At 33.6% G+C, this 20,439-nt stretch overlaps 2 long non-coding RNA genes across 2 annotated transcripts; both read left to right on the top strand.

Annotated features, from left to right (window-relative positions):
- Positions 1-12,573: 12,573 nt before the first annotated feature.
- On the top strand, positions 12,574-12,981 carry LOC123657370. The gene is made up of 2 exons (XR_006743699.1): positions 12,574-12,638; positions 12,907-12,981. It is a non-coding gene; the product is annotated as an uncharacterized LOC123657370 (long non-coding RNA).
- A 3,417-nt stretch (positions 12,982-16,398) lies between these two features.
- On the top strand, positions 16,399-16,806 carry LOC123657373. Its single transcript, XR_006743700.1, has 2 exons — positions 16,399-16,463; positions 16,732-16,806. It is a non-coding gene; the product is annotated as an uncharacterized LOC123657373 (long non-coding RNA).
- Positions 16,807-20,439: the final 3,633 nt, after the last annotated feature.

Below are 20,439 nucleotides of genomic sequence, written 5' to 3'. Positions count from 1 at the left end.
ATCTAAACGCTTGATCGTTGTTATCATCTTTAATTATACTATTTAGAATGTAGATAGTTTCGTTCCTCATTTGTATTTAATTGAGTTAAGAAAGTACTTTGTTCAGTCTCATAAAATTTAAAATAAGTAATTTATATAAAGGTAAGAATTCCTGAAAAACGTAAATTTGAGATTTAGGAATGTTTTTCTCTAAAAATGTATAAACTTTCGCTTTACATCTACCAGGTTAATCTTACTTTCAGGATAATGTCCTCTTGTGCTCTAATATAAAAGTACTTCAAATATTGTAGCTATCGTCTTTAAAATTTAATATACCCATATTTACTACTACTTCCAAGAAAATTATACGTGCTAGTATATGTACGTAACTCTTAATTAAATTATTGTAGTAAAGTTTAATCTAAGTTGGCACACACTAGCTAATTATGGATGTTTAAAAGGGAACTAGACTGTCTAAAAGGGAAGTGAGTCACGGGAATAATAAATCTGCGTCGTTATATTACATATTTTAAACTTTTTTATCAGACTGCAGGATATATGCAAGAATTTTAATATCTTGCTATACGTCTGGAGCAGCCGACCTGAAAAAGTTTCCCAAACTTACAGAAGATCAAATAGCACAGATCACAAGTAGCGTCACGTTTCGGTAGAGATAAGGTAGCCAATGTATATTTTCGTGATGTTACATATATGCTATGGCAACCGCTTCCTTTTAAGCGTGCCTTACGTTCATTTGCCAACCTAGTAGTATAACAAAATTCAAACTATTGTTAAATAGTTTGTAGTCAATCTGTGTTCTCATAAAAGAAGTCTAAGATTTGTTAGTTTTCGCAAATTTATGCATGCTATCAAGCACATAACGTATTAAGACAATGTCATGATTTTAATTGCTACGTGTCACTTTGACCGAAAGCTATCATTTTCGTATACACCCGATACATACGAGAGATCATCATCCCACCCGGACAAGTTTAATTCATGTCATATTTTGTTTAGACGCGGCTACGAGTGACACCAGCCTGTTTAATTTTCTCAGTGTCCGTGTTGGGGCTAAAAGCTCCTGAGTGTGTTAATTATTAATATAACGTCTAAGTATAATTCCCTAATTCTACTATCTGTTGTAAGAGTGAACGTTCTTTATTTAATAAAATAATTTATAAAGAGGGTGTTTTGTTTTTTGCGGTTTTTCAAAGCTTTTAGTTAGTCAGAATATATTATAAAGTCGTCACTTTATCATATTTTTACTTTGTAAAGTATTTTTTATAGCTCACTTGGCAGGCGTTTGTATGACCTATATAACAGTGACTCATTGACAAGGATCAAATCCGGGACCACTAGCGAATCAGTCAGAACTGTGACCGCTACAGCAATGCGTTAGCAATATGTAAATAAATAAATAACTGACTTTTAACATACACACAAGTCATCAGAAAGGAACATATGCGGTAAACTTAGAGTTCCGTTACATGTAGGTATATTTACAAAATATTAGTTACACTGTGTAGCAGTTGGTTGAAGCTGAAGACGTAAACGTGTTTATTATTCATATTAATGTTATATAACTTTGTTAGGCTGCAAATAAGTTTTCGCGGTTAAGACTTTGAACAAATTTTAATATGTAAATTTGTAGTTGGGATCCTGGATTAATACTTAATACGGGCCTATTGTAATATATAACAATACGCATGCTTATCATAATACTATCATTGTTTCGTGAAGTATTACATTTTTTAATAAATCGAAAGATGCGGAACTGCAAGCAAAATGAAAGCAAATAGTTCAGATATTTTATTCCTGCAGAATTAAAAAATATATATTATAAAATTGCTGCTATAAAATAGTTTATTGTTCGGACATAAAGTACCAGGGGAGCAGCTAGCGGCTAGAGATAAAGCAGAGCCAACGTAGCTTTCACGTGGCTTTTAACGTAATTATATCACTAATGTAAAAACTAAACGCAGTCGACACGCGGTGCTTTTCTAAAAGCCATTTTAGTTTACTTGGAAAAATATCTCATTTACATTTTTTTTGTTTACCTTTTGGTTGAACAAAATTTATGTAAGATTTTACAAACCATTTTAATTATCAAATAACATTTTCTTTCATGATCAAGAACTAGTTGAGAATATATTTTATAATGATTAAAAACGATATAGTCCAGTCAATGGGACACAACAGGGCAATATACACTGCAGTATGTTTTATTACATGAGATGTGAATTGAAAATCAACAAAAATCAAGTATCGGATATCGGATATGATTCAAAACAAAACGGGACTGAAACCGTGTGATATTTAATTATTTTATTTTAAATTGTTAATTAATTGTGTGTTGTGTGCTGTGTGGCTACGGCACTAAAGAATTTAGCCACCCCCTCTCTTCCCGTGGGTGTCGTAAGAGGCGACTGAGGGATAACAAGGTTCCACGACCATCTTGGAACTTAAGAAGCCGACCGATGGCGGGATAACCATCCAACTGCTGGCTTTGAAATACACAGGCCGAAGACGGGCAGCAGCGTCTTCGGTGCGACAAAGCCAGTACTGCGGTCACCAACCCGCCTGCCCAGCGTGGTGACTATGGGCAAAACACATGAGTTCACGTTATTTTTGGCGTAAACTTGTGGAGGCCTATGTCCAGCAGTGGACTGTATAGGCTGTAATGATGATGATGATGAATGATGTTTTCAAAAAAAAATTAGTTGTACTAAATTTTTGACTTCTTTATACACCTTCATAAGACGCGTGTATAAGCCAAAGGTAATTGATTTGATTTCCTTGAGGTACTCTTCGCTGAAAGTGTCAACACAGTGCTTTGAAGGGTTGTTACCATAAACGCCTGATAGAAACCGGTACACTAATAAGAAATATTTTTCCTACCAGTTCAGGGATATTTCCAACAACCAAAAGAAACAAAGATCCTAATGGATTAGATCCCAAGCTTGAAACTGTATAGAAAATACGTACATCAGTGCGACGTTTCAACTGATTCAGTATAGCAAAGTATTAAATGAAGTAGTAAAATTATTTTTAAAATCATAAAAATTTCATTGAATCGGTAGAGTATTAATGTGTGCGGAAATGAATCACGAAAACGTTAAATTCAAAGGGACGAATACCCATTGATTATAAATTCAACTCATATAATATATGCGAGTAATTGCTTAATAGACTCGTCATTATAATTTAAATATTAAATTAAGTTATTATGTTATTACGTACATTAGTAAATTGTATTTAATATATTTTTAGTTTAATGACTTATTTTACAATTTATTAGTTGTTATTAAAGTTTTGTTACTAAAACAATATTTAATAATGAGGTATAAAAATATGTACTTATAAAGTTCTAATTCTTCTTTAAGATTAATGGCTTTCAACATTGGCCCATGCAGACAACACACGTTTCGTCGAGGTCTGGACGTTTGTGCTTATGTTATGTGAGTTTCCGGATACCTGACAAACGATATACATCTTGCTGGGGTCGTGTCTTAAGTTTTGTTTCTCGATAAATTAATATAATTCCAAGTAAGATTAATTATAAATAATATATACACAAATGAATTTAATCGGAATATCTGTTTGTAATATTAAAATAACCACCTTTTACTAAGTGCCTAAAGATGTATACTACACGATACATAAACCAAAATAATATTTTTTACAATTTTTGTATGTCTGTCTATCTGTATGTCTGTTTGTTCCAGCTAATCTCTAAAACGGCTGGACCAATTTTGACAGCACTTACACTGGCAGATGGCTGATATAGTAAGGAGTAACTTAGGCTACTTTTATTTTAGAAATTTATTTATTTTATAACTCTGCGAGCTGAACAATAACTTTGCGTATTTGTTCGGTTATGTAACTAATCTATCCGTATACATATGTATCCTTTGCATTTAAATGTAATGATTTGAATAAAAACTTATTTCACAGTAAGTATTCAGAAAAGCTCGCAAATATAGTCGTATTATTTACACAATCCGAGAAAAAAATACTTAGAAATAATTTCACGTTCAAACTAACGATAATTTATACATAAAAATACTTTTATAAGCAATAAAGTTTACAGACGCTAATAAATGAGAAATTCTTTAATCGTGAAATAAAAATGAAATAAAATACGACATCTTGACAACGTTGTAAAACTTAAAACTAAATAGTTTTATTTTAAAATATCTTTTACCAGTAACTTTGTACGCGAAGAGTTTGGAAATAAAATTTTACTACAAATGTTTATAGACTTGTATCTCCTTCCACTTTTCGGTTTAATCTTAACATACCACTAAAATATAATATATTAAGATAAAACCTACATTAAATTTTACGTAGTAGTTACAGGATTTTTTTTTTATATTAGTGATATATCCATAGGCTTATAATGGCGTCTTCGGTGCGACAAAGCCAGTACTGCGGTCACCAACCCGCCTGCCCAGCGTGGTGACTATGGGCAAAACACATGAGTTCACGTTATTTTTGGCGTAAACTTGTGGAGGCCTATGTCCAGCAGTGACTGTATAGGCTGTAATGATGATGATATAATGCCCGTGCTTTTTCTATTCCATATTTTTTTTTAAAACATGCATCGGTACTTCACTGCAACTTTAGAAAATTTAGAAACTAGCCTTATAATTTTCAAAAATTGACGCGAGTTCATTGACCAAGACTATTCTACATATTGTTTTTTTTATAGTTATTATTTTTATTATTTTTACACTTACTTACTAACTAAAATATATGTACACTTATTAGCTACACCCAATGTACACTTAACCTATGTTATTGTTAGTAGGCACTTTTTTGTGTACTTGAACAATCTTTTTATCCATTTTTCTCTTCTTTTTTTTTTCGGCGCCATCTCTATGGAGAATGGCCATCTTGAGACAATGCTCAAGGATTTTCTTGTCCGTCGTCTTGGCTGCCCTCGCCACAAAGCGACCAATTGCGTCGTTACGGTCGTCGGTGTAATAGACACAGGTGTTGGTGTGTCTAGTCGCCGCGACTACAGCGTGCGATCGCTGTCGTGGATCTTAAGCCTCCTTGTATTGGTCTAGAGGACGATGACGTCCTCATAGATCTGGCCCTGCGCCTCATGGATGGTTAAGACGCGTGATCCCTCACCGGACCCGTATTCCTGGTCAGTCAGCAATCTCTTCTCCTCTTGCGTAAAGACCAGGTAAAAAGGTCCGGTCCTTTCCTACAGGAATGCGCGCGCCCGTGAGGCTCTCCACTCGCAGAGATCGGATCTTTGTGCTTGAGCTGTACACGGTCTTGTAAACCTTCCTGATGGCAAAGGCGACGTCTTTGGGGTAACGATACGTGCACGACAACTCGCACGAAATAGTCATTAACAGGATTGGTCTACAATACCGCATTTCGAACAGGCTATCCCTGTCGATGTACGACAGTTGGTTTACGTCTCCGATGAGGACTACCTTCTCAGCTCCCGATAGTCAAGTGGCCGAAATGGTTCATGAGAGCTTCGTCCACCGTTAAGCGGTTGATTTTTGAACCCTCACGGAAGCCATTTACCAGAACGGAGGCCACCTACGCACCTTTTGCTTGGCTTTGTTGCCATAGCGGTGCACCAGTTTTTCTTTTAGGTCTTTGGCCGCCACGACTCTGGTCGTAATCACGACTTCCGTGTCCCCGTCGAAGTCCCTGACTATGCGAGTTGTCTTGCCGTATCTTGGTACCCTGGACATATATAAAAAAGTGAAAGTATTTCTTTTGGCTATTTCTAGTGGTTTTGTGAATATAAGCCGTCGGTCCCGGTTGTTATCATAAAAAACTGATAGGATCGTAACTCATAGTAGGGAACATATCCGTCAATCCGCAGTGGAGCAGAGTGGTGGATTAAGTCCAATTCTTCTTCTACTTGGAGAAAGAGGCTTATACCCAACAGTGGGATGTTACAGGCTGAATGAGAACTGATATTATAAAAAGATAATTTTTGCTTTCTCCATTTTAAGTGTCATTGGCGAATTCATCGGCGTTAACAGTGATAATAATTTCTAATTAGAACGGGAATTAAATGTAATTGTTTAAAAAAACAACTTCGTGTTTCTAAATACAATACATATTACAGATTCAATCTCCACAGATGTAAATATTCAGGAGTCAACGTAGAGCTCGGGGAACCGGCTTTGTATTCCATCTTGGTTCGCGTTGTTTTTATATTATCCGACTACAATCTGCATTTATTATCATTCCATTAGATATGGCTTGGAGTAATATAAAAATTGATGGACGATTGTGATTTTAATGAAAATAAAATTTTCAAATTGACCTCCTGTCATTGATCGACGATCTTGAATTCATGAAAGGGTAAGGTATATATATAATAATCCTTTATAGAATCGTAAACTATGCATTTGATCATGTCATGTTCTTCAGCAAAGTGTTGTGCATGAGCCCACAAAGGTTTAGTTGGTACCATTGAAAAAAAAAAGCGTACGTCGCGACGTACGCAGGGTACAGCTAGTATCATATAAATTATAAAGTAACTTGAACTTATTTATTTAAATTTATTATTTTTTAGTAAATACAGACATAATTCACAAATTATCTAACTAATTTATCATTTTTATAAAATGTCAGAAAGCTTATGATCAAAAAGTGTTCGTGTAACGGAGATATTGCAGAATTACTAAATACAGGTTATCTATGTAAAGTGCTACTACATATTACCAAACCTAAATTTAGTAAGGTATGTTTATTACATCAGAATCTGTACGAGAAAACTGTTACTGATTAGAGTCTGTACATACGAAATGAATGCATGAAAACACGGTTAACAGAGTTCCAAAAAAGGAGGAGGTTTTTAATTCGACTGTATTTTTTTAAATGTTACCTCAGAACTTTTTACTGCTCATTCTTTTTTTGACAAAAGGGTGGTGTGCCATTAAAAATTAATCAAGATCTAACACAGTGCGTATTTACTTGACTGTTTTTTCGTCACCCTATGTAAAATTATACCTCATAACTTTTTACTGGGTGTATGAAATATTGACGACTCTTATTTTAATCGAAAGCTGATGCATGTCTTGAAGTGAAATCTTTTATTCGTTCTTGTATTTCATCCGCGTGAGATTGTATTGTATCTATGTTTTACCTACTTGTGGTATCAAATTTTACAATTTACGCGTAAATTGTCGCACGAATCAATGCATTATTTAGCCGACTTAAAAAATGTAGAGATTCCATGTTTAGTTGCACGTTACTTTTTTAGTATGTTCCCTGATGTATGTCAATTTATGGTTGAGATCAGTTGATACAACACTTTTGAACAATAAATGGCAGAGTTGCTCTACCTTCGTTAATTTTATAAAATTAAATTTTAATATTAATAAAAAAAAATATTATTTAATTTATTCAATAGCAAAAAAAATGTTAATTGAAACTCATCAATTTTGCATTCGATTTAAACGAAACGCTGTCATCGCGTCGTGACAGATTTCGCGTGGTGTTTGTTTAGACGCGGCTGCGAGCGACACGAGCTGTTTAATTATCTCGCAGAGTGAAGCGGCGAAAAGCTCGTGAGTTATTCGTCGCACTATAGAATATTAAAGAGAATACACTTTATTACGGTGTGTGGTACAAAACTGGCACCGGAACAATACAAAAACAGTTACTGATAAATTGATTTATTTTTAAATATATAAATAAATAGGGAAGCATACAAAGTGCGTTGCTGACCCAATCCCCAATCCCCCCAGGTGCTCTGGTCACCTTACTCACCAACAGGAATACAATACTGGTTGAAAATAGTACTATTTGGCTGTGGTCTTCTGTAAGGACAAAGTACTACCCCAGTCGCACTGCTTCATATTTTGAGCAGGTAATTTTCTGCTGTGCCCTACATCAGTTATACTAAAAATTCTCTATTTAGTGCTATTTAGACGTCTTATTTGTATAAAACTGCATGTTGAGCTTCGTAATTGAAAAACAATTTCATAGAATACGTTGTGTTATTCGTAGTATCAATGTGGATGGTAAGGTAAATACTTAACATCATTAGTATTTTCAATCAACTTCAAAATAAGAGCAGGTTCTTTGTTCCTCTGTAAATATGTGTTTTTATATATATATTTGCCAATGTATTACTTAATTGTGAAAACTCGAAAAAGTTTTACTTCTGAGGTTTCGGCATTCATCACATCAGTGATATCAAGGGGATTCGAAAAAAACAAATATTTTTGCACGTCGAGTGTTTTTAAGTCGGTTTTTTAAAAATCCATTCTGTATACTTTAAACGAGACTGTCTTCGATTTTTTAGATCTTTGGAGAGTATGAAAGAAATTGTATAAAAGTAAATTATACTTCTGAAACTATAACGAACAATATATACTGCCAATATTAAAATCCACTGAGTATGTTGTAAATTGCAAGAAAAATATTTGTTATATTTCGTGTGTTGCTATAAATATTGAATGGCCTAATTCAGCCACCATCGTGAAAAATCACCAAAATGTTCATTATTTTCCAATCAAAAATAGCAGGAGTGTGTTTTCAATATCGTTTTACGGTTTCTAAAAACTAAAACAACATAGTTTTGGGCTGATATTTATTGCTGTTGCTCTGTTACTATTAGTTAGAAATTTTAAAGCGTAATTTCAAAACAAATAATTGATAACAAATATCAAAAAAGGTATATATAGTAAAAATTTATGAAATACTTATATAAAAATATATAATATCTTATACTATTAAACGAGCAATTCTTGTATATATATATATATATATATATATGTATATATATAATTTGAATCTCGGAAACGGCTCCAACGATTTTCATAAAATTTAGTGTACAGGAGGTTTCGGGGGAGATAAATCCATCTAGCTAGGATTCATTTTTAAAAAATTTCTTTTTATCCCTGTTTTTAGGGAGTGAAAAAAATATCGTTAGAATACAAAGGTAAATTTCGAATCTGACAATTTAGTTGCAATAGCTCGGTGGGAAATCGGCCGGTCGGGATCAACCGAGAAGATCATGGTTCAAATCCCCATGTCCCTGAAAAAATATTTTTTCTTTTTTTTTCTAATTGCACTCTTTATTTTTTATTTAAATAGGCAGTTCTTATTTGTTATTATTATGTCAGTAAAATCGAAAAATATTATTCATATTTTATCATTATTATTTTTTAATTAATTTTTATTTTTGATTTTTTATATTTATTTATATTTTTATTATTGTCGGTAAAAAAAATATTATTCATATTTTATAAATATGTAATTCGTATTTAAATATGATTTTCAAAACAAACACGATTTGTTGGAGCGCCTATCAGTTTTGAGAAGCAATTACTCTCAATTTTGTAATTGTGTATTTTATATCAATTTTTAATTTATCGTTATTTTTTATTTTTATTTTGCGTTAATTCATTATTAATAATTGTGACGCGGTGTTGGCGCAACGGTTACAGACATGGATTGTACCTGTTGCGCTGGCGGTTGCGAGTTCGATCCCCGCACATGACAAACACTTGTATTGGCCATACAGGTGTTTGCCGTGGTCTGGGTGTTTGTGCAGTCCTTGTGGGTCTCATCACCGTGCCTCGGAGAGCACGTTAAGTCGTCGGTCTTGGTTGTTATCGTGTACAACTGATAGCGATCTATTACGCGGCACCTCCCGGTAGTCTTTTAGAATAGACACACAACTGGTTAAATATTGATAAAGTTTATTTAATAGTCCAAACACTTACAGTAACTGTCCCTAGAAACACCTCACTTTCCTTTTCTGTATAAAATATATATATAGTGACACGCTGGATGGTAAACGGCAACTAACTCGACCGTATGGAAAATGAAATATTTAAAGTAATTAAAATAGCGGCGTCAACACTAACCGCGAATTAAACCTAGGCATAACATCTCCCCCCTTTTGATGGAGCTTTATCTTTAAAGATGAAGCGGAATTGAGACGCGACTAAAATCGAAAAGGTCAGAAAGGAAAATGAGCGTTTTACAATTTTTACCAAAATATTAATTAATTGGATTTAAAAAATAAAATTAATCATTAAACAATAAGAGAGCTGCTTAGCTAAAATTTCAACAATGTTAATATTATCATCAATAATTAAGAATTTGACATTTTATTATAAAATTATAATAATGTGATAATTATAATAATAAGTTTGTTTCAGAAAATTCATCCATATGTGTTAGTAACATTTTAACTTATATGACTAATGTTAGTCTATTCTACACACAAACAATTCTTAAAGAAAATATAAATTTAATAAAATTCACAAAAATCATAAAATTTATAAAATTGTCAAAAATTGCCAAAATTCATAAATAAAAAAATCATAACAAACTTTTATAAGTATCTAAGTGTGTTTATCTTAGAGTAAAGATTATTATTTATTATAAGAATTAACATAAGAGTTAGTATAATGAGTAGTGTAAGAGATAGTACATTGGTAATCTTAAGACATTAGTTTAATATTTAGAGTTAGTATAAAAAACATTTATTTAGAATTTGAATACATTACGATTTGAGAGTTTCATTACATTTAACAGTTAATTTACATGGTTTAGATTGAACAAAGATCCACTTATTATTACTAAGCGTTTGCCAAATATCGACATTACTATACAAAAGTTTATGATTACATTCAGGTGACATTGATAGGACTACTTCTGTTAACAATTTACTTTCACAACAGGGATTATTTATACTCGAATAAATGCTGAGCATAGGGCATATAGAATACTCATCGTTTATCAACTTACAATTGTTTAAGTTATCTAACAAGACGTAACTGAGCTTATCATCTGTTACTGCAATATAAGCTTTAGTCGGTTGCATTAAAGAAAACGTGTTAGCATTTTTATCATGTGGAGTCGGTAAAGGAATATTTTTGGAAACAATGTATTTTTCTGGGTATATTAATGGTATTTTTAATATGAAAATAATCTTTTGTTGTAGTAGAAACATGTTAGCTAAAATATTTGCTTTTAAAATAAAATAGAATTAAGGATTATGTCTAAGAAATTAGAAATTGTTATCAGGGAACTTTCAATTAGATTGTTAAAACTATTTATTCGCGTTACGTAGTATAAGTTATCATTTTGCTTTGTAACTTGAGAAAGAATATCATTTAGTAGGTATAGTTATATGGGAATTTAATTTAATTTCGTTTTGGTTTAGTCTTCGAATAGTAGAATTAAAAGTATTTAAGCTTGACTTTACGATTGTGCTGGCTTTATTTATGTTAGAATGCGTGATTGCGTGTATTGGTATAGAATGATTGAGATTTTTTTTTTTTATGAGATTTAAGAGACTTATTATTATAAGATTCAGTGAGACTCAGCGGCTAGGACTGAGATGCATTTAATTTATGAGATTCAGTGAGACTCAGCGGCTAGGACTGAGATGCATTTAATTTATGAGATTCAGTGAGACTCAGCGGCTGGGACTGAGATGCATTTAATTTATGAGATTCAGTGAGACTCAGCGGCTAGGACTGAGATGCATTTAATTTATGAGATTCAGTGAGACTCAGCGGCTAGGACTGAGATGCATTTAATTTATGAGATTCAGTGAGACTCAGCGGCTAGGACTGAGATGCATTTAATTTATGAGATTCAGTGAGACTCAGCGGCTGGGACTGAGATGCATTTAATTTATAAGAATTAGGAATAGTATTCATAATGATATGACTCAGGCCTACCTCGCGGGGAGGCTGAGATGATAGAGAATCGAAAATGGAGTTTGTGCCGTTTATAGCCGACGATTTCGACTGGCACGAGGCCGAAATCGGATTTAGTTTAAATCGTTTTCGTTAAAAGAAGTATTACATCGATCAATATTATCACAATGGTGCACGCGCGATACGTTATTCGGTGCACGTGAACCCGTGGCGTCACTTTGTGCAATCTGAGAAGAATCGGGTTGCAGTATGCGGCGGCTATTGTTATATTCGCGTTTGCGACATTCGTTTATAACATGACCCTTGTTTTTACAATAAACACAATATTTATTATTATAATTAAAATTAGGTTTATAAGGTCGACTTAAAATAAGAGGATAGGTAGATGAAATGTTTTTTGAAAATTGTTAGATTTAGTAAAATTAGGTTTTTGGTTTTTAAAACAAACAGAGGTGTTATGACCTGATCTGTGGCAAATTGAACAATATTTAGAAGGTTGTTGAGAAATTTTGGTTAGGTTTAAAAGCTTTTCCTCCTCAATAGCAAGTGTGATAGCCTCAGATAGCGTCTTAGGATTGCGACAGCGTACAATTTGCGATAAATTTGAATTAATCCCTAATAAAAAAGTATTCAATGCCAAATCCTCCATAGCAGCTAACCTTCCTTAGCATTAACTCATTTGAGTTTTCGCAGCTGTAATGTATATCAGATAGTAATCGTGTTATACAAGACTCAATTCTTAATGAATATTGCGTGACATCTTCTGTTGAATTTTGCTTACAATTCTGTAGATCAATTAAAAGATGCGTAGAATGCTTTTTCTCACCAAACGTGACTTTTAAAAATGATTTTATTTCGGACCATTTATTAAATGTTTTAAGACAGCAAGCCATTTGTGCCTTGCCTTCAAGCTGTGATATAATGTATTTACAAAGCACATTCTGCTGGTCAGCGGTTGCGAGAGAAATAGCATTTTCGCAGTTTGTGAGAAAAGCTGGCAAAGATTCGCGATCACCATTATAAGGTTTTATAAATTTGGTAAGAATAGATAGAGTTATCTTCTCAGCCATTTTCGGTTTTGAGAACTTTAAAGATGGATCTGAATAATTGCTGTCGGAATCAGAGCGAGCTTCTTCAATTACAGTCTTTTCCTTTTTAGGAGGCATTCAATTAAAAATAACAGTAATTTTAGTAAAAATGTAAATAGATTTTTGTAGAAGTTGTATATACGTGACTCTATAAATATACTAAGCTTGTTACTGAATTTAAGGTTTATTAAAAAAAAAGGTTAAGATATATTAATCTTCTGGGAAAGAATCACTGATCACTAGCACTTATTCACTTTTAGGCTTTTAGTAAAATAGAAAACTCACAATGAAACAGCAAGCGCGATCATATCTGCTGGGAAGCGTGACACGTGTTGATGACGTTGCGGGGCCGGAACTCGGACACGTGGTGGCTCTGTGAGTCGTATTGCAGCTAACGCGTCACGTTGCAATATAGCGACGTGTATATGAAATGTAGATGATGGTGTGGTTGCCTGGTGAGGGTTCTTCTGCTGGGACGCAGTCTCAGCAGCGTGGGGCTGTAGATCTGCTAGAAGTTCCGTGTGTTTGGTGGACCTGCCTCGGCTCGTGGGGCCTGAGACGTATATCTGATGTAGGCACGGCAACGTGGGGCCTGTGACCTTGTGTAATGTCTAATGACGTACCTGGGTGCCAGGGTTCGGATGTCAGGGTTTTGCACAGAAAACCACTTACGACATCCCACTTCTGACACCAATTATTACGCGGCACCTCCCGGTAGTCTTTTAGAATAGACACACAACTGGTTAAATATTGATAAAGTTTATTTAATAGTCCAAACACTTACAGTAACTGTCCCTAGAAACACCTCACTTTCCTTTTCTGTATAAAATATATATATAGTGACACGCTGGATGGTAAACGGCAACTAACTCGACCGTATGGAAAATGAAATATTTAAAGTAATTAAAATAGCGGCGTCAACACTAACCGCGAATTAAACCTAGGCATAACATCTCCCCCCTTTTGATGGAGCTTTATCTTTAAAGATGAAGCGGAATTGAGACGCGACTAAAATCGAAAAGGTCAGAAAGGAAAATGAGCGTTTTACAATTTTTACCAAAATATTAATTAATTGGATTTAAAAAATAAAATTAATCATTAAACAATAAGAGAGCTGCTTAGCTAAAATTTCAACAATGTTAATATTATCATCAATAATTAAGAATTTGACATTTTATTATAAAATTATAATAATGTGATAATTATAATAATAAGTTTGTTTCAGAAAATTCATCCATATGTGTTAGTAACATTTTAACTTATATGACTAATGTTAGTCTATTCTACACACAAACAATTCTTAAAGAAAATATAAATTTAATAAAATTCACAAAAATCATAAAATTTATAAAATTGTCAAAAATTGCCAAAATTCATAAATAAAAAAATCATAACAAACTTTTATAAGTATCTAAGTGTGTTTATCTTAGAGTAAAGATTATTATTTATTATAAGAATTAACATAAGAGTTAGTATAATGAGTAGTGTAAGAGATAGTACATTGGTAATCTTAAGACATTAGTTTAATATTTAGAGTTAGTATAAAAAACATTTATTTAGAATTTGAATACATTACGATTTGAGAGTTTCATTACATTTAACAGTTAATTTACATGGTTTAGATTGAACAAAGATCCACTTATTATTACTAAGCGTTTGCCAAATATCGACATTACTATACAAAAGTTTATGATTACATTCAGGTGACATTGATAGGACTACTTCTGTTAACAATTTACTTTCACAACAGGGATTATTTATACTCGAATAAATGCTGAGCATAGGGCATATAGAATACTCATCGTTTATCAACTTACAATTGTTTAAGTTATCTAACAAGACGTAACTGAGCTTATCATCTGTTACTGCAATATAAGCTTTAGTCGGTTGCATTAAAGAAAACGTGTTAGCATTTTTATCATGTGGAGTCGGTAAAGGAATATTTTTGGAAACAATGTATTTTTCTGGGTATATTAATGGTATTTTTAATATGAAAATAATCTTTTGTTGTAGTAGAAACATGTTAGCTAAAATATTTGCTTTTAAAATAAAATAGAATTAAGGATTATGTCTAAGAAATTAGAAATTGTTATCAGGGAACTTTCAATTAGATTGTTAAAACTATTTATTCGCGTTACGTAGTATAAGTTATCATTTTGCTTTGTAACTTGAGAAAGAATATCATTTAGTAGGTATAGTTATATGGGAATTTAATTTAATTTCGTTTTGGTTTAGTCTTCGAATAGTAGAATTAAAAGTATTTAAGCTTGACTTTACGATTGTGCTGGCTTTATTTATGTTAGAATGCGTGATTGCGTGTATTGGTATAGAATGATTGAGATTTTTTTTTTTTATGAGATTTAAGAGACTTATTATTATAAGATTCAGTGAGACTCAGCGGCTAGGACTGAGATGCATTTAATTTATGAGATTCAGTGAGACTCAGCGGCTAGGACTGAGATGCATTTAATTTATGAGATTCAGTGAGACTCAGCGGCTGGGACTGAGATGCATTTAATTTATGAGATTCAGTGAGACTCAGCGGCTAGGACTGAGATGCATTTAATTTATGAGATTCAGTGAGACTCAGCGGCTAGGACTGAGATGCATTTAATTTATGAGATTCAGTGAGACTCAGCGGCTAGGACTGAGATGCATTTAATTTATGAGATTCAGTGAGACTCAGCGGCTGGGACTGAGATGCATTTAATTTATAAGAATTAGGAATAGTATTCATAATGATATGACTCAGGCCTACCTCGCGGGGAGGCTGAGATGATAGAGAATCGAAAATGGAGTTTGTGCCGTTTATAGCCGACGATTTCGACTGGCACGAGGCCGAAATCGGATTTAGTTTAAATCGTTTTCGTTAAAAGAAGTATTACATCGATCAATATTATCACAATGGTGCACGCGCGATACGTTATTCGGTGCACGTGAACCCGTGGCGTCACTTTGTGCAATCTGAGAAGAATCGGGTTGCAGTATGCGGCGGCTATTGTTATATTCGCGTTTGCGACATTCGTTTATAACATGACCCTTGTTTTTACAATAAACACAATATTTATTATTATAATTAAAATTAGGTTTATAAGGTCGACTTAAAATAAGAGGATAGGTAGATGAAATGTTTTTTGAAAATTGTTAGATTTAGTAAAATTAGGTTTTTGGTTTTTAAAACAAACAGAGGTGTTATGACCTGATCTGTGGCAAATTGAACAATATTTAGAAGGTTGTTGAGAAATTTTGGTTAGGTTTAAAAGCTTTTCCTCCTCAATAGCAAGTGTGATAGCCTCAGATAGCGTCTTAGGATTGCGACAGCGTACAATTTGCGATAAATTTGAATTAATCCCTAATAAAAAAGTATTCAATGCCAAATCCTCCATAGCAGCTAACCTTCCTTAGCATTAACTCATTTGAGTTTTCGCAGCTGTAATGTATATCAGATAGTAATCGTGTTATACAAGACTCAATTCTTAATGAATATTGCGTGACATCTTCTGTTGAATTTTGCTTACAATTCTGTAGATCAATTAAAAGATGCGTAGAATGCTTTTTCTCACCAAACGTGACTTTTAAAAATGATTTTATTTCGGACCATTTATTAAATGTTTTAAGACAGCAAGCCATTTGTGCCTTGCCTTCAAGCTGTGATATAATGTATTTACAAAGCACATTCTGCTGGTCAGCGGTTGCGAGAGAAATAGCATTTTCGCAGTTTGTGAGAAAAGCTGGCAAAGATTCGCGATCACCATTATAAGGTTTTATAAATTTGGTAAGAATAGATAGAGTTATCTTCTCAGCCATTTTCGGTTTTGAGAACTTTAAAGATGGATCTGAATAATTGCTGTCGGAATCAGAGCGAGCTTCTTCAATTACAGTCTTTTCCTTTTTAGGAGGCATTCAATTAAAAATAACAGTAATTTTAGTAAAAATGTAAATAGATTTTTGTAGAAGTTGTATATACGTGACTCTATAAATATACTAAGCTTGTTACTGAATTTAAGGTTTATTAAAAAAAAAGGTTAAGATATATTAATCTTCTGGGAAAGAATCACTGATCACTAGCACTTATTCACTTTTAGGCTTTTAGTAAAATAGAAAACTCACAATGAAACAGCAAGCGCGATCATATCTGCTGGGAAGCGTGACACGTGTTGATGACGTTGCGGGGCCGGAACTCGGACACGTGGTGGCTCTGTGAGTCGTATTGCAGCTAACGCGTCACGTTGCAATATAGCGACGTGTATATGAAATGTAGATGATGGTGTGGTTGCCTGGTGAGGGTTCTTCTGCTGGGACGCAGTCTCAGCAGCGTGGGGCTGTAGATCTGCTAGAAGTTCCGTGTGTTTGGTGGACCTGCCTCGGCTCGTGGGGCCTGAGACGTATATCTGATGTAGGCACGGCAACGTGGGGCCTGTGACCTTGTGTAATGTCTAATGACGTACCTGGGTGCCAGGGTTCGGATGTCAGGGTTTTGCACAGAAAACCACTTACGACATCCCACTTCTGACACCAATTATTACGCGGCACCTCCCGGTAGTCTTTTAGAATAGACACACAACTGGTTAAATATTGATAAAGTTTATTTAATAGTCCAAACACTTACAGTAACTGTCCCTAGAAACACCTCACTTTCCTTTTCTGTATAAAATATATATATAGTGACACGCTGGATGGTAAACGGCAACTAACTCGACCGTATGGAAAATGAAATATTTAAAGTAATTAAAATAGCGGCGTCAACACTAACCGCGAATTAAACCTAGGCATAACAGATCGTTACTCATAGTAGGAAATATATCCGCCAACCCGCATTGGAGCAGCGTGGTGGATTAAGCTCTGATCCTTCTCCTACATGGCGAAAGATGCCTATGCCCAGTAGTGGGATATTACAGGCTGAAGCGTTGTAATTGTGTATTTTGTATCAATTTTTAATTTATCGTTATTTTTTTTCCGTTAATTCATTATTAATAATTGTGTTTGCAGGCAAACGAAAAAAAATCGACTTCAATTACATCGACAAGTAATACATTGTAGGTACACGAAAAAATAGTCAAGAAATACGCATTATCAAAGATTACTCCAAAAGTTGTAATCAGATCTCGATGAAATATGACCACATGATAAACATCGGCTTTCGATTAAGTTAAAAATCATCAAAACCAGTACACCCAGTAGTATGTTAAGTATTATGTAGTTAATGTAAAGTTATGCGGATTTTCGAGAGTTTCCCTCGATTTCTATATATCGTACCTTCGGTGCAACAAAGTCAAAACAGCTCATTTCTTAATTTTACAGGAGAGGACTTTTAATTCTTTTTTTCGCTTTTACTTCCTCATTTCTGGATTACTATTTATGGTAGGTTTGAAATCTTTATAAAATTAATAGTTTACTTTCTTTGCTATAGTTTAAAAATCTTATATTAAACTAGCGACCCGCCCCGGCTTCGCACGGGTGCAATGCTGATACTAAACATACTACAGAATGTCTTTATTTATAGTATGAAGCTAGCTTATGACATGGTTATTAACATAATAATAACATTCAAATATTCGTCGTTAGATTACACGTTGTTACAGAATGCGTTGAAGAAATAAAGGTTCACTGCTCGTTCCCCGTAGGTGATAGCGTGATAATTTGTAGCCTATATGTTGACCCGACTTCTTAATAATATTCGTGGCAAATTTGGAGTCAATCCATGCAGTACTTTTTGAGTTTATCCCGGACATACATACAGACAAACAGACAAAAATTCTAAAAACTATATTTTTGGCTTCGGTATCGATTGTAGATCACACCCCAAGTATTCTTTTAAAAAAATATTCAATGTACAGTTTTGACTTTCCTACCATTTTATATTATATGTATAGATTATCAAAAAGTCCTAATAAAAGTCATCACCAAAAAAGTGTCCTGAATTGTGACTTTGTTACACCGAAGGTGCGATATATATATATTGAGTTTCCTTCAGCCGAATTGAGTAACCTCCTCCTTTTTTGTAGTCGGTTAAAAAAGTCTTCATCCAAACCGGCAGTGAATCATTTTAACTCTCTCTTCTACTACTAATCCTTCACGATTTACTAAAAATACCGAGCTTAGCTCGGTCACCCAGGTACTTTTAATAATTAATTAATTTACAAAAACGAAAACAATAATATTTTTTTTAGTTCTTGATGCCGGTAGAGCAAGCACAATATGATATAAAATGTATGTGTAGTAGTTTTGAGATTTTTTCTAAAAAGGGAGGCAAACATCTTAGCGTATTAATATATATGATGATAGTGTAACTAATTTATTGTACTAAAAATATATTATTTATCAATTTAAATTTAATTGAATAGTACTATATAGGTATAGGTATTTTTAGTAAATCGTGAAGGATTAGTAGTAGAAGAGAGAGTTAAAATGATTCACTGCCGGTTTGGATGAAGACTTTTTTAACCGACTACAAAAAAGGAGGAGGTTACTCAATTCGGCTGAAGGAAACTCAATATATATATATCGCACCTTCGGTGTAACAAAGTCACAATTCAGGACACTTTTTTGGTGATGACTTTTATTAGGACTTTTTGATAATCTATACATATAATATAAAATGGTAGGAAAGTCAAAACTGTACATTGAATATTTTTTTAAAAGAATACTTGGGGTGTGATCTACAATCGATACCGAAGCCAAAAATATAGTTTTTAGAATTTTTGTCTGTTTGTCTGTATGTATGTCCGGGATAAACTCAAAAAGTACTGCATGGATTGACTCCAAATTTGCCACGAATATTATTAAGAAGTCGGGTCAACATATAGGCTACAAATTATCACGCTATCACCTACGGGGAACGAGCAGTGAACCTTTATTTCTTCAACGCATTCTGTAACAACGTGTAATCTAACGACGAATATTTGAATGTTATTATTATGTTAATAACCATGTCATAAGCTAGCTTCATACTATAAATAAAGACATTCTGTAGTATGTTTAGTATCAGCATTGCACCCGTGCGAAGCCGGGGCGGGTCGCTAGTTTAATATAAGATTTTTAAACTATAGCAAAGAAAGTAAACTATTAATTTTATAAAGATTTCAAACCTACCATAAATAGTAATCCAGAAATGAGGAAGTAAAAGCGAAAAAAAGAATTAAAAGTCCTCTCCTGTAAAATTAAGAAATGAGCTGTTTTGACTTTGTTGCACCGAAGGTACGATATATAGAAATCGAGGGAAACTCTCGAAAATCCGCATAACTTTACATTAACTACATAATACTTAACATACTACTGGGTGTACTGGTTTTGATGATTTTTAACTTAATCGAAAGCCGATGTTTATCATGTGGTCATATTTCATCGAGATCTGATTACAACTTTTGGAGTAATCTTTGATAATGCGTATTTCTTGACTATTTTTTCGTGTACCTACAATGTATTACTTGTCGATGTAATTGAAGTCGATTTTTTTTCGTTTGCCTGCAAACACAATTATTAATAATGAATTAACGGAAAAAAAATAACGATAAATTAAAAATTGATACAAAATACACAATTACAACGCTTCAGCCTGTAATATCCCACTACTGGGCATAGGCATCTTTCGCCATGTAGGAGAAGGATCAGAGCTTAATCCACCACGCTGCTCCAATGCGGGTTGGCGGATATATTTCCTACTATGAGTAACGATCGCTATCAGTTGTACACGATAA

The sequence above is a fragment of the Melitaea cinxia genome, chromosome 10, assembly GCF_905220565.1.
Source record: "Melitaea cinxia chromosome 10, ilMelCinx1.1, whole genome shotgun sequence".
Classification (NCBI taxonomy): domain Eukaryota; kingdom Metazoa; phylum Arthropoda; class Insecta; order Lepidoptera; family Nymphalidae; genus Melitaea; species Melitaea cinxia.
The sequence above is the reverse complement of the archived record's forward strand: the minus strand, read 5'-3'. Positions and strand labels throughout refer to the sequence as shown.